This window comes from Diabrotica virgifera, chromosome 6 (genome assembly GCF_917563875.1).
Source record: "Diabrotica virgifera virgifera chromosome 6, PGI_DIABVI_V3a".
NCBI classification, from domain to species: Eukaryota; Metazoa; Arthropoda; class Insecta; order Coleoptera; family Chrysomelidae; genus Diabrotica; species Diabrotica virgifera.
In genome coordinates, this window is record NC_065448.1 from 164251112 (window position 1) to 164264687 (window position 13576).

At 32.0% G+C, this 13576-nt stretch overlaps 1 protein-coding gene across 2 annotated transcripts in view; it reads left to right on the top strand.

Moving 5' to 3' along the window:
• The window catches only part of LOC126887009 (protein EFR3 homolog cmp44E), an 85158-nt gene that overhangs the window by 14218 nt on the left and 57364 nt on the right, over positions 1 to 13576 (top strand). The window lies entirely within an intron of this gene.

A 13576-nucleotide genomic window follows, 5' to 3' on the forward strand; every position in this document is an offset into this window, starting at 1 on the left:
ACAAATATAGTACCCATCAGTATAATATGACACCAAGGTCAGTATTATAGTTGCAATTTGTATAATTTATTACGATAGTAGCAAAGTTCAAAGTATTGAACTCATTCGAAAGACTGCAAAGAAAGCACACGTCATTATTGAAATACGTATTGTATAACCATATATGGTAATACATATGGGCATTGTTTTTAATATAATAGATATAAATGGGAAGGTCGAGTACCTGAGACATCATTGTGTTCGCTGAACTCTGTTGGCGTGTAGTCAGGGGATATAGTTACCAAGATATGGGTCACCTTGACCTATCATAACGATAATGTCGGTCGACGTAATTGTAATTGTACCTTTAACCTTATAAGAATAAAGTTTATGAAAAAAGTTTAAGTTTGTTTGTTCGGGGTAGTGTCTTCGTCCAGCAACCCCCAACATCACATGGCGACCCTGCCAACGATAATGTCGGTCGATGTAATTGTAATTGTACCTTTAACCTTATAAGAATAAAGTTTATGAAAAAAGTTTAAGTTTGTTTGTTCTGGGTAGTGTCTTCGTCCAGCAACCCCCAACATCACACTCTGTAGTTAAGGGTTAAACATTTTAATTTTAAGCTATACAATCATTTTTTTTGTATCTTAACAGATATTTGATATCTTTATCTCTCTTTCTAGTCAGTCTTCTGATTTGGACATTGTTCCAGCTTGTATTTTCAATGACTTCTCCCAACTAAACAGTCTCTATTTTTCTCTATCCTCTGCAACTCTGAAGCAAAGGTTTAGTGGAACCCTGTCCTCTTTTGTAATGTGATCCACATATCTTGTTGATGATCTTCAGTGGGCTCCTGCTCCTTATACCATCCCCTACAATGGCAGCTTCTTGAGACCAATTCTACTCACCATATGGCCAAAGTAAGCTGTGATTTTTTTCAGCCATAATGTTTAGCAGTGGTGGATTTAGACATTTCCCTTAGAAGGGGAAATTTGCCTTAAGGGGGAACTTCCAATGAAACACCAACCAAAAGACAAAAAAGATAAACCCAAAAGACATAAATAATAACTTATATGCATTAAGTTCTTTTAATTTTCCTAAAGTGTGTTTGTTGGGTTGAACTTTTATGTATGTGGTTTAAGTTTCATGTCAGCTAATATGTTTTTATGTTTCAACAATTTTTTTCTTTAATTTTGGACCTTGTTAGGGGGAAATTTCCCCTTTTTCCCTTGTGAACATGTTAAGTCCCGCGTGACCCAGATGCTGTCTCATGGTGCTGTGATCTTGGTGGACCTTGTGACCTCACCGTGCACCGTACACAGCTGTATTAAAATAAATTTCCGGTCCACAGATCTCACAATAAAAGATACATGCTATGCATTAATGTGATAAGTTGTTGATTCTTCTACTGCCAATGGATATGTCCTCTTTCCTTTCTCAGATTGTTTGGTGCATAATGGCTTCTCCATAAATGTTAAGCAGATTGGGGCTTATCATACAGCCCTGCCTTACATCCTTGCCAATCCTGAATGTCTTTCACAGTTCTCCATGTGACCTCATGGAGGAGATTTTTTCACTTTGAGTTTGTTACCAAGAAATAAACAGTACTGTATACAACTGGACGTAATTGAAATGTACTGTGCATATGTATTTCATGTTTGTGCAATTATAATGGAGTTTATCTGTAGGTATACCGTATTTTATTAATTTTTACTATATTCTCCTGCTAACCTGTATTTTTGATAACTCGGATTGGCTGCAGTCCTTATTAATCCGACTTATCGAGGTTCCACTGTACTTTTAAATTGACTTAATTTAGTGATTTACACAATAAGTAGATCTTGAAACTCTGTGTTGACTAAGGATGGAACAAGGAACCAATTTGCAGAATAGTGAACTAGATATACCCACTACCTTAGATGCACATTTCTATTTAAAAAATAAAAACCTTACCTTGTAAAAGGTATATTTAAAATCCCTAAAAAGGGCTATGTCACAACAAAACATTTTCGGAATCAATATTCCATCATCAGTGTTTTCACAGGTTTACATGCTTTAAGCCACCAAAATATACGGGTAAATACCCTTGTTGTTTTTAAACAGTTGAGGTTACATTATATTATCCGATTTTAAAGGTTAGATGCACATTTCTATTTAAAAAATAAAAACCTTACCTTGTAAAAGGTATATTTAAAATCCCTAAAAAGGGCTATGTCACAACAAAACATTTTCGGAATCAATATTCCATCATCAGTGTTTTCACAGGTTTACATGCTTTAAGCCACCAAAATATACGGGTAAATACCCTTGAGTTGTTTTTAAACAGTTGAGGTTACATTATATTATCCGATTTTAAAGGATTTAGGCGAATTTATCACCAAATTTCCAACCAATATGGTGGATGTCATGTGATGCCAGAGGTTAATCTGTAAATATTTTTAACATCCTTTAAAATCGGATAATATAATGTAACCTCAACTGTTAAAAAACAACTCGAGCGTATTTACCCGTATATTTTGGTGGCTTAAAGCATGTAAACCTGTGATAACACTGATGATGGAATATTGATTCCGAAAACGTTTCGTTGTGATATATATACGTCCCTTTTTAGGGATTTTAAATATACCTTTTACATGATAAGGTTTTTATTTTTGTGATTTATGGTATACAGCCAGTTACAGGAATTTTTCCTTGTGATTATTTAAAAAATTTAAGCTCATGAAAAATAATAGCTATATACAACTTGAGCAGAGTTTCATAAAACCTTAAACTGTTCTGAAAATTGTATTTCTTCTTATTGCATAAAATATGTACTAATAATCTATTAATTAATTTATTAAAAAACAGGTGATTCAGTAAACTTGCTTTGCCATATTAGAAATTACATATTTACTTTTACAATAATTACCAGGTCTTTGAAACAATGAAGTTGTTAAATGTTCATATTATTTATATTAATAAGCCTAGAAGATTATACTTGTCAATTACTTTCCTTTAAATAGACTGCTGTAAGGTACTTGTTTTTATATTAAAAAAACATTAGGCAATATTATTAAAAAATGTTAAAATGTTATGCTGTAATGTCGATAATGGTAACGTATCTATTTTATAATAAGGCTGAATTCAGACCAAGACTATAATTTACTTCTTTATTTTTTTTTATTACCGAACGAAAAAAATTATGGCAGCTGCAGTTTCCAAGAAACAATTAATATGCTAACTTACTGGTAAAGCTAGCAGCTCCATAGCTATATTTCAGCAATGAAATAGCCTATCTTGGCGGCATAATTGATTGCTAATTAATTTCTGTTGATTGTACATTGTTCAATCCTTAAAAACTATCCTATCCCCTACCACAAAACTCTCACTCGGAAAAATCGATATATCAGCCAAAAGTCATGAAACGACAAAAGTAAACCACAAGGAATTAATAGCTAATTTTTTGCTGAAGTTTTCCGCCACGAAAAAATTTATTGCTGCAACTGTTTCCTAGAACCAATGGTTATACTAACTTTACAGTAAAGCTTGCATAGTCGTAGCTAGATCTCGGCAATAAATAGGTCTGCCCATCTTGGCGGCATATTTTATTGCGGAATAATTGCTTTTGATTGGTACATTAACCAAGTTGGCGAAATACCTGCAACAGGTTCTTCAGTTGAAAGAACCTTCTCCACTTTAAAGCGAATAAAGTCATCTCTTCGAAATACAATGATGCAAAATCATTCAATCCAGAAAGACATTCTCGCTCAGTTAATGGAAACGGGGGACATATTTTATGAACGAGAAATTGACAAATTTGCACAAAGCAAAGAGAGAAGAATAAACCTGCTATGTGAATAATAAAATACCTATGTAATATATGTGTATATCTTAGTTCATAATTTTATTTAGTTTTAAAAATATAATTACATAAACGTAAATCTGTTACTTAACTTGTATACTAAATTTACAATCAAGATGCAGTAGAAATAAACAAACCAAGACACATTATTGCCAACAGATTTACCTTTAAGATGCAGATTTGACAATGACATCCGAAACAGGCAAAATCTTGACCACTCCTTCGTCGATAGAATATTATTTACGGACGAAGCTACATTCACACGCCGCGCCGTGGGGTTTTTAATTTAAGGAACAATCATTCCTGGGATATTGAAAATCCTCATGTTAAAAGAGAAAGGCATTTTCAACATGAATTGAAAATAAACGTATGGTGTGGAATCATTGGAAATCATTTTTTAGTGCCATGCGAGTTACCTCGTAATTTGAATGGTGATAACTATTTACATTTTTTACAAAATGATTTTGATTTGCTGGAAGAATTGCCATTAAACTTAAGGCAAAATATGTGGTTCATGCAAGATGGTGCACCACCACATTACACGAGAGCAGTGAGAACATACCTAGATAACAACTTTCCTGAACGCTGGACTGGTCGTGGTAGTCATTTTCCTTGGCCACCACGTAGCCCAGAATTTAATCCGCTCGATTTTGGTGTATGGGGAGCAATAAAACAACATGTCTACAAGAATGTCATAAACATTCGCAACCAACTTTGGGAAGAAATAAATGCTGCAGCTGTTTCTTTTCAACCAATGATGTAGACCATATCAACTACATAAATCGTAGTGGGGTTTATAAACTTCAATGCTCTGACTGTGATGCTACGTACATAGGAAGAACTTGTAGGTCACTAGCATCTCGTTCCCTTGAACACACAAAAAGAGAGAACACTTCCACCTTTTCTCAACATTTAAAACAAAACAGTCATACTCTTAACATTCCGGAAAATGTTTCTCTAATACACAACATACTTCAAAAGAATTTCTTAAGACTGGACCTATACGAGGACTTGGAAATAATTAGAGAAAAGCAAAGAAGCCCTAACTGTATTAACCGCCATGTGTCTTTCAATCGTGACTTCAATCCCTCACATCGTCAACTTTTTGCTTATCCTAAATTTCCAAACTTCTTTGCTGTTTCCAAACTCTTTTTCATTTATATTAACTTTTCCTCCATATTTACTTATTTAACAGATGACATTTCTAACATCAACTCATTATCCCTTAACTTCTACTAGTCTTCCAAAATAATCTACTTTAACTTTTTCCACAGTTTTTATTAAATCGACCAGTCACAACTCTAACACTATTTGATCTCGTCCACCCAATTTCATAACTTATCGCCATTTGATCAGGTTTTCGTTATAGGTCCAACTAAACTTCAGAAAAATATTTATAAAAGGTTTTTATACTAATTCTTCCACTCTCTTATCCATAGGATGTGGGGTCTGGTTTCTGGGGCGCCCAGCCTTTTTCATCACACCTCATTACAGTAAACAATTCTGATATCAAATCACAAATTATTCACTACCTTCTAATTTTACACATATTGCTTGTTTTCCAATACACCTTCATACATCCATCCAGTTTTAAACCTTTTCAATTCAACTCGATAACTTGGTATAAAAAATAAAAAATAGAAAAATCCCTATTTCATAAACATGTTTAGTCCTAGATGCCTATGTTACATAAAAGGACCTCATACTTTTGCCAGGTTATTAGTTCAATTGATATTCTTCTTCACTTCCAATATCAACACTCAGGTACCTATAACCAATTAATTCACATATCATTATATCATATCAATTTCCTCCTGTGACTCATACAACTTATCTTAATTTCAACACTACTTTAATATCAGACTTCCATTTACTACAGACTCTCTAATTTACTCTGCCATTAGTACAATTAAACCAAACACTCCTTTTAATTCATAGTAAATTAAATTTTCAACAGCACAGTTGGACTTACTTCAATTTGAATAGGAACCGCATTCATCAACCTTTGAATTATGTGTAGGTGGCTGCATAGATTCTGGCTAATTCTCTATTTACATTATAAAAATCATTTCATACTCCACGTTCATCTTACATATTCAAGGTACTTACTTAAATGTAATTATAGCCACAACTTTGTTAATGTTTGTTATTACTATGTAAATTTTCATTAAATATTTTACTAACAATTAGTTGGCTGTCGTATTACAGGGTAAATTCCACGTCACGTTGTCCATCTGTCTTTTGACACCTTTCAGAAACATCACTCATTTCACATTCAGTTGCCATTAAGTCATTGAAATGTGATCAACTCAATTTGGATCCCACGTGTTGGGAAACCTGTATACTTTACCTTAGGGCATTATCCTGTTTGCCATGTGACCATCACAGGCCTTTTTATTGAAGTATGCACTTTTAAGGCATCTATATTTTATGTAAAGGGTTTTTACCCAGATATTTTTCTTTTGTGGCTCAGCTAGCATCCAGTTTGTAAGTATAACCAACTTGCTCTAACCTTTGTCAAAATTTAAATACCAACTTTATATTCATTAAATCGGTTATACTTATTTTTAGATCGAACACTGATGATGATTTTTTATAAAAATCGAAAACGTTTTGTTGTGATGTAGCCCTTTTAAGGGATTTTTAATAAAAAATTTTTATACCTTTTACAAAGGATTTCTTTCCAATTTTATACATATGTGTTTAATAGTACCATAACTTTTGAACGAAAGGTCCGATTTCAACCAAATTTCGTATATAGGTTCTTTTTTTGATTTACAAGATGGATGTGGTGAACCAGAAGAATCGGTTTACCAGAAATTGTGTTTTTACTAGTTGTTTATCTAAAAATATGTTTTTTTTTTCAATTTTTTCCCTCTGTATATATTAATTTTTCAAAAAGGTAATACCGCAATTGAAAAAAACGTAAAAATGTTTTGTAGAAAATATTTTGAACTTTTTAGTTATGTTAATTACCATTTAATAAATGCATAACGTATCTTCACATGTACCCTATGTGTGGCCGATTCGTGGAAATATTATAAGAATTATTGTGCATTTAATGGTAGAAGCATATAATTTGGACCACATATACTACACACATCAAGGTTCAAATTTAGATGTAAGGCCATCTCAGATTTTACCTTTTACAAAAATGGCGGGCATTCAAAATGGCGACTATACATATGTGACTAATAGCACGATAACTTTTGAACAAAAAGTCCGATTTCAACCAAATTTGATATGTAGGTTCTTTTTTGATGTGTAAGACCAAGGTCTTGAACCGGAAGAATCGATTTACCAGAAGTTGTGTTTTTCCTGATATTTATGTAAAAAGGTGTTGTTTTTTTACCGATTCTTTCACCCTGTATATACTAATTTCTTAAAAAGTTAATAAGGCGTTGAAAAGAGCGTAACAGAATTTTCTAGGAAATATTTTGAACTCTTTAGTTATGTTAATTACCAATTAATAGATGCATAACGTATCTTCACATGTACCTATGAACCTATGTGCGGCAGATTCGTGCAAATAATATAAGAATTATTTTGCATTTAATGGTAAAAGCATATACTTTGGACCACACACACTACACATACAAAGATTCAAATTTAGATATGAGGACATCTCATATTTTGTCTTCACAAAAATAGCGGGCATTCAAAATGAATCTGCCGCACATAGGTACATGTGAAGATACGTTATGCATTTATTAAATGGTAATTAACATAACTATAAAGTTCAAAATTTTCCTAAAAAATATTTTTACACTCTTTTCAATGACGGTATTACTTTTTTTTTGAAAAAGTATATATACAGGGTGAAAGAGTTAAAAAAAAACAACATATTTTTACATAAAAAAACAGTAAAACCACAACTTCTGGTAAACCGACCCTTCCGGTTCAAGACCTCGATCTTATTCGTCAAAAAAAAAGCCTTAATGCCAAATTTGGCTGAAATCGGACTATTCGTTCAAAAGTTATCGTGTTATTAGTCACATATTTATAGTAGCCATTTTGAATGCTCGCCATTTTTGTAAAAGGCAAAATCTGAGATGGCCTCATATCTAAATTTGAACTTTTGTATGTGTAGTATATGTGGTCCAAATTATATGCTTCTACCATTAAATGCACAATAATTCTTATATTTGCAAGAATCTGCCACACATAGGTACATGTGAAGATACGTTATGCATTTATTAAATAGTAATTAACATAACTAAAAAGTTCAAAATATTTCCTAAAACATATTCTTACGCCCTTTTCAATGGTGGTATTACCATTTTGAAAAATTAATATATACAGGGTGAAAAAATTGAAAATAAATTATTTACATAATATAAAATAGTTTTACATAAAAAACCAGGAAAAACACAACTTCTGGTAAACCGATTCTTCCAGTTCACGGCATCGATCTTGTAAATCACAAAAAGAACCTATGTACCAAATTTGGTTGAAATCGGACTTTTCATTCAAAAGCGCTATTAGTCACATATGTATAGTCGCCCATTTTGAATGACCGCCATTTTTGTAAAAGGCAAAATCTGAGATGGCCTCATATCTAAATTTGAACCTTTATATGTGCGGTATATGTGGACCAAATTATATGCTTGTATCATTAAATGTGCAATTCGTATAATATTTGCACGAATCTGCCGCACTATATGAAATTATTATGCTATCCATTAAATGAAACAAGATTCGGATAGAAAGAAATAAATATGAGAATTAAACATAGTTTTTAACACAAAAGTTTTCCTATAGAAAATAAGAAGTTTTTGATAGGTCCATAATATTTTAAAACGCATCAAATGCCTCTCCTGATCAGCAGGGCCAGCGATAATGGGCCTACAAGTGATGCACTGCAGGTGACTGCCCCTGTTTGGGAGGCTCCAAAATGAGGTTTTTTTCTGCTGGTGGTATACAAAATACTAATTAAAAAAAAACGAAGGGCGCCTATGCTAGTTTCGCAGGCAGGCACCTTATACCCTAGCTCCGGGACTGCTGATCAGTCATGAGAAAAGTCTTATTTCTCTGAGCTAATTCACATTTTTTCATTTGGTAGTAATATTATTTTGTATATGATTTAAAGTCCCCATTCTGTGTACATTGTTGTTTTAATTCATCATTAACTCGGAAATAGTAAATGCAATGTAATAATCCTTAAGGCTATGGGTACATAATTCGCAAATATTTTACGTGTATCCCTACTTTATCTGCCTTTACACGGCAAATTACGTGTAGTAAAATTCACACTGGTATGGATATGTAAACATTACTAGAATGTCATTCTACTTGAAAATGTCATCATTAATTTAAAGAGATGGCTTTTGAATGTTTTTGGATAACTGTTATTTTTATAATTGCAAATTATTAATTCAGTTAAAAAATGTGATAATTTTTTCACTAACTATGTATTCAGTGATTGTAATAATGTATTTGTACAACAAAAACTAATACTCAATCGAGAAAAGAGGAAAAGTGTTAAAGTGATTTTTTAATAATATATTGTTATGGAACGCTTACAATTTTGAACATCTTTAACAACGAAATACTTGGATCACAGAATATATTATTATCCTGATGTATTCTCTGTTTGGATCTTCCACAAATAATGCACAATAAATAACTTTTTATTAAGTTCACGTATTAAATCAATTATTTATCAAATACACTATATATATCAATAACATTTAATCAATAACTTAAAATATTCCCGATGCAATGTCAAATATTTAAAATTGTCGTGATTGTCACTGATTGTCAGTGTCTGACTGACAATATATGCTGACAATATTATATTCGGCTGAGTGCGTTGTAAGACAGAGATAGATTTGGAAAATATTACCACGGCATTGTGTTCATTTTTTTCGAATCCTGAAAAAACCAATAAATATTTCTGAAAAATTTAAACGCAGAATGAAAGAATAAATTATTACCGAGGGCCGAAAGTCCCTTAGAATAAATAAAAATTTTATTTTGAATGAGATATTTGAAATTAAAAATCACACTAAATTTTTTCTTTGTTTTTCACCCCTGTAACTTATTAAAATAAACATTATAGAAGTTCTCAAGGACTTTCGGCCCTAGCTAATAACGTAATCTTTCATTCTGCGTTTAAATTTTTCAAAAATACTTATTAGTTTTCTCAGGATTCGAAAAAAATGAATCCCCATTTGAATAGCATTGCAGCCGAAAATACGTACCGATCCTCTTAATAGGGATATAGAGCTGAACTTTTTCTTTATCTAGTTGATGTTGACTGCAAAATTATTTGCATTTAAAACTGGGTAGTATGTTAAACATTTGATAATATTATTGTTCTAAATAATGATTATATTTAAATGTAAGTGAAAAGTATGTTAACTATGTTTGTAAGTAAATCTGAATACATAATTCATGTCTATGAATACACAAAAATATAGTGGTAGGGGAGCCCAAGCGGGGATTTTTGCAGTTAAGGGGATCTAATACAGGGGAGTTCGTTAAGGGGTGTCTGAGAAAAAATATATCCTTAGAAAAACTCGTAATACTCAGATTAAGATAAGGTAAGTTAAGTACATGCAAAAGATTGTATATTTCAAAAATCTGACGATTTGAGCGGGGCGTAAGGAAATGGGCCAGTCACAAAGTTTCACAAAAAAAGGGAATATTTCGCGAAATAAACGTCAGGTCGAAAAACTAAAAAATATGTGTTTAATATTTTTCAAAAATCTATCGAATGATGCCAAACACGACCCCCACGGAAAAGGGTAAATTAAAAATTTTAAATACGAACCCCGCCATATTTTGCGAAATGAACATCAGGTCGAAAAACTGAAAAATACACGTATTTTCAATATTTTTGAAAAAACTATCGAATGGCACCAAACACGACCCCCCACGAAGGTGGTGTGGGGGGTTACTTTAAAATCTTAAATAGACTCCAATTTTTATTGCAGATTTGGATTCTTTATGTAAAAATAAGCAACTTTTATTTGAGACATTTTTTGGAATTATTGATAGATGGCGTTATAATCGGAAAAAACGATTGTTGGAAATGTAAAATTAAATTAAAAAATGGAAAGTCCCCCACTTTATGGATAACAAGGTAACGTAAATGGAGAAAATTATCTACATTTTCTGGACAATGAATTGTCGGAATTGGAAGCAGTATCATTGAACATACGTCAGAGAATGTGGATATTACATGACGGAGCTCCAGTACATCACAATTTTTTAGTGAATGAACATTTATTCATTTTAATTTTCCGGGAAGAAGGGATGGAAGAGGAGGAACCAGAAGGTGGCCTCCATGATCTCCAGAGTTAAACAAGCTATACATTTTTCCAGAGCTATATAAAAGATAACGTGTATAAAACACCAGCTACCGCGAAACAAGATATTATGAAGGAGAGAAAATGTCGCTTGGAATTATGTATTGACGTGGACGTGGGCCATTTTAACTACAGTCGGAAAAATAAAAGAATACCCATGAACGAACATATAAAACACGCTGTATTTTCCTGTCACCGTGTCACACAAAAAATTGGCCAGCGAAAGTACATGTAATACTTATTGTTACATGTACTTGCACTGGACAATTTCCTTTGTGATACGGTGACAGGAAAATACAGCGTGTTTTATATGTTCGTTCATGGGTATTCTTTCATTTTTCCGACTGTATTTATTATTGTTATTTTTGTTAAGTAAATGCATTGTTTTACATTTAATTTTACTTTTTAGTTTTATGTTGTTCTGAAGCTATTTTCTTGTGGCATTTTTATAATAAATTACTTTTAATAGGAAATAAGCCACAATTTTACCAAAAAAATGATTTTATTGACGTTTCGAAGCCCAAATTGGGTTTCGTTGTCAAAATACAAAATACTACTCTTAATTATTAATAAAATCATTTTTTGGTAAAATTGTGGCTTATTTCCCATTAAAAGTAATTTATTTTAGTTTTATATTAAATTTTATTTCACTTTATGTTGATTTATTATTAATTGGTATAAAATTTAAATTTTATATAATGATTGGGACGTGAATATCTATTATCTTCACAGTTTAATTGTCAAATCTTAGTTATAGTAGGGGAGGAAGGTATGCTAAGTTTGCAGTTACTCGAGCGTTATGGGGACCTATTGGGTTGTAAAAAGTACTAAAGTGCTAAAACCAAAAAAAGTTAAGTAAAGTTTTCCATTTAAGGGCAGCCAAAGTCCGAAAATTGAATTTTTTAAGTTTTTGGGTTATGATTGAAAATTATTCTCTGAAATCTTCTGTTTCCAACGATATATAGCACATTATAGTATAAAATATCCATGGTTACAAAACTATTTGTTTTCTGAACGTCTGCACTCAACTTACCGTGTACCGGTAGCTTTATAGCCTATTAGAGTGTTTTATGTTTTTGCGATTTCCCGAATACTACGTTTTTAGCTTTTGATGTCAGATATCTGTGGTTCCTTAGATGATAGAAGGTCCAAATTTTTACAGTAATTGTAGGTAGATAATTTCTATAGTTTATTTTTTAACCAGGAGGAGTAAACTAAAAAGACAGATTCACACCCAAGAAAGTCACTAGAATAATAACCAAATATATCTTCTTTTTTGGTTGATCTAGTGGACCCTCAACGGTCATCCATAAATATTTTATTAAATTAATACGTCGGTAAAGAGTTCCAAATACAACTGCCTTTTATATAAAAACAGACTAACAATCTAAAAATTAAAGGAATAACACATAAAACACAAAAATCGCCGATATAACTTAATCGCCTATGAAATGTCACTAGTGTCAAAATTTGATAAATGTCATTAGTGTCAAAATTTTATAACAGTGGAGTAAACTTGCCTGTGGTTGGACCAATTACAAACAAGCAATAGAGCGCGGTAAATTTGAATCACTCCTCTTGGTTAAAAATCAAACAATAGTCCCGCGTAAATTTTTATTGAAAAATGTACAGAAAGCAAGTAAAATAAAAAATAAAATCTATACTTTTTTGGGTTTTTTTGTAAGAGTATTTTAAAAATTTTTAAAATAAATGTTTCTTTCGCTCTAACTTTACAAAAATCTACGCGGGACTAAACAATACATGTAGTATTGTATATGTAGGGACTAAAACAAAAATTAGGTCTCTAAGTACTTTGGTTACAGAGCTATATGACATAATGTTAACATTGTCGTTAAATGGGACTTTGGGTGCCCTTAAGTGGGGACTTTCCATTTTTTAATTTAGTTTTCCATTTCCAACAATCGTTTTTTCCTATTGTAGCGCCATCTTTTTATAATGCGAAAAAATGTCTGGAATAAAAGTTACTTATTTTTTTGTAAGAAATCCAAATCTGCAATAAAAAATGGGGTCTCCTATTTAAGATTTTAAAGTAACCCCCACCCCACCTCCGTGGGGGTCGTCTTTGGTGTCATTCGATACATGTTTCAAAAATATTGAATACGTGTATTTTTCAGTTTTTCGATCTGATGTTCATTTTGCGAAATATCGCGGGGTTCCTCTTTAAAATTTAAAATTTACCCCCACCCCTCTCCGTGGGGCTCGTGTTTGGAATCATTCGATAGATTTTTGAAAAATATTAAACACGTATTTTTTAGTTTTTCGATCTGACGTTTTAGACCAGGGCGCATCTGTAAAAATATTAGTACATTTGGACATTGAGAGGTGACTAAAATTTTTTTCCAGAAATTGCTTGAAAATAACTCAAATAATAATATTTGAGTTATCCTCAAATAAATATTTCCTAATAAATATTTCAGAT